General features: G+C 46.1%; 1 non-coding gene across 1 annotated transcript; it reads right to left on the bottom strand.

Annotated features, from left to right (window-relative positions):
• Positions 1 to 287: 287 nt before the first annotated feature.
• TRNAR-CCU lies at positions 288 to 360 on the bottom strand. Its single transcript has one exon. It is a non-coding gene; the product is annotated as a tRNA-Arg (tRNA).
• Positions 361 to 2,456: the final 2,096 nt, after the last annotated feature.

Genomic DNA, 2,456 nt, shown 5'->3' with positions numbered 1-2,456 from the left:
GCAGCTTCTCACTAGCTATCTGTTTTCCACATGGCAGCAGTGTGTGTGCTCATTTGTGTCCTACTCTGCAACCCCATAGACTATGGCCGCCAGGCCTCTCTGTCCACGGGATTCTCCAGGCAAGAATATTGCAGTGTGTTGCCATTTCCTCCTCCAGGGGATCTTCCCAACCCAGGGATAGAACCCGCATCTCTTATGTCTCCTATATTGGCAGGTGAGTTCTTTACCACTAGCACCATCTGGGAAGCCCAAAAGTTAATTTGGGGCAAGCTCTCCTGCCCTGACACCACCCCAGGTGGGACTTGAACCCACAATCCCTGACTTAGGAGGCCAGTGCCTTGTCCATTAGGCCACTGGGACATTTACATATGGTAATGTACACATGTCAATGTTATTCTCAATTCCTCCCACCCTTTCCATCCCCCGCTGTGTCCACAAGTCTGCTCTCTCTGTCAGCATCTTTATTAGAGCAGATTTTTTTAAGGTAATCTTTTAAAGTGTGTGTGTGTGTGTGTCAGTGTGTGTGTGAGTACACAATACCCTTTTGGTGTAGCAGATACAACATGATACATGTATGAGTATTCCCAGAGTCCCCGCTCCATCTTGATGCTGAGTTGGGGGAATCTTGCCTGCAACCTCAGCCTACTACAACCCTCCTTCACTGGGGAGAAGCAGAAGGAATACTAATGATATCTGAGAAGCTAAAATCATCCACATCAGGGGTCTCCAAACTGGGCCCATTACAACCCTTTTCCTATTTTTCATACATCCCATGATCTAAGACTAGTTTTTAAATGTTTAAATGGTTGCTAAGCTAAGTCACTTCAGTCGTGTCCAACTCTGTGTGACCCCATAGATGGCCTCCTACCAGGCTCCTCTGTCCCTGGGATTCTCCAGGCAAGAACACTGGAGTGGGTTGCCATTTCCTCCTCCAGTGCATGAAAGTGAAAAGTGAAAGTGAAGTCGCTCAGTCGTGCCCGACTCTTTGCGACCCCATGGACTGCAGCCCACCAGGCTCCTCCGTCCATGGGATTTTCCAGGCAAGAGTACTGGAGTGGGGTGCCATTGCCTTCTCCGACTTAAATGGTTGAGACAAAAATAAAAAAATAATAATAATTCATGATCCATGAAAACGACATGAAATTAAAATTTCAGTGTCCACAGAGTTGCACTGAAACACAGCCATGCTCACTCATTTCCTTCTTGTCCAAAGCTGCTGCAGAGATAGTGTCAGAGCTGAGTAGCTGGAACCAAAACTGTGTGGTTTGCAAAGCTGGAACTATTTCCAGTCTAGCTCTTTACAGAAGTTTGCCAACCCTGATCTACATGATAAGCTAGGAGAGAAAGTGTTAGTCACTCAGTCGTGTCCAACTCTTTGCAAGCCCGAGGACTGTAGCCCGCCAGACTCCTCTGTCCATGGAATTTCCCAGGCAAGAGTACTTGGAGCAGGTAGCCATTCCCTTCTCCAGGGGATCTTTCCAATCCAGGGATCGAATCCAGGTATCCCAAAATGCAGGCAGATTTTTCACCATCTGAGCTAATATGATAAGCTAAGAGAGAGATAGTATAGAATTCAGACAAGTTGCATGTCAAGATGAATGTGGGGGGTTGGGGGAACTTAAGGGGGAAGCAAAGATATTTAGAGGTGAGGGGAATCAGCCACTACCACTATAATAATATTGAGAGCATTTCAGAGGGTCTTCAGAATGTTTTAGTGTTTTGAGAATGTTATTGTTTAGCCACTGGACTCTTTGTGACACCATGGACTGTAGCTTGCCAGGCTCCCCTCTCCAAGGGATTTCCCAGACAAGAATATTGGAGTGAGTTGCCATTTTTTTCTCCAGGGGATCTTCCCCACCAAGGGATCTCCTGCATTGCTGGTGGATTCTTTGCCACTGAGCCACCAAGGAAACCCCATTTTGAAAATAGTCTGATCAGAAGTCAGTAATCTTTTTACTTATGATTACAAACATATATAGTAAAAATATTAAAACATGTAAGAGAGGGACTTTCCTGATGGTCCAGTGGCTAAGACTGTGCTCCCAATGCAGGGTGTTCAGGTTCAACCCCTGATTAGGGAACTAGATCCCACACACCACAACCAAGAGTTTGCGTGACTCAACAAAAGGTTCTTCATGCCATAACTAAGACCCAGTGCAGCCAAATAAATATCTGTTAAAAGCATATATGAGAGTTGTTGTTTAGTTGCTCAGTTGTGTTCAACTCTTTGTGACCGCATGGACTATAGCCTGCCATGTTCCTCTGTCCAGGGGATTCCCCAGGCAAGAATACTGGAATGGGTTGCCTTGCTCTCCTCTAGGGGATCTTCTTGACCCAGAGATCAAACCCATGCCTCTTGCGTCTCCTCCACTGAGCCACTAGGTAAGCCCATATCTGAGAGTAATATGCACCAAATTCAAGACATAATGAAAGGGGGAAATAAGAGGGAAAGGGGA

Source organism: Bos indicus x Bos taurus, chromosome 5 (genome assembly GCF_003369695.1).
Source record: "Bos indicus x Bos taurus breed Angus x Brahman F1 hybrid chromosome 5, Bos_hybrid_MaternalHap_v2.0, whole genome shotgun sequence".
Lineage (NCBI taxonomy): Eukaryota > Metazoa > Chordata > Mammalia > Artiodactyla > Bovidae > Bos > Bos indicus x Bos taurus.
Note: the sequence above shows the minus strand (reverse complement) of the source record. Positions and strands in the feature narration are given on the sequence as shown.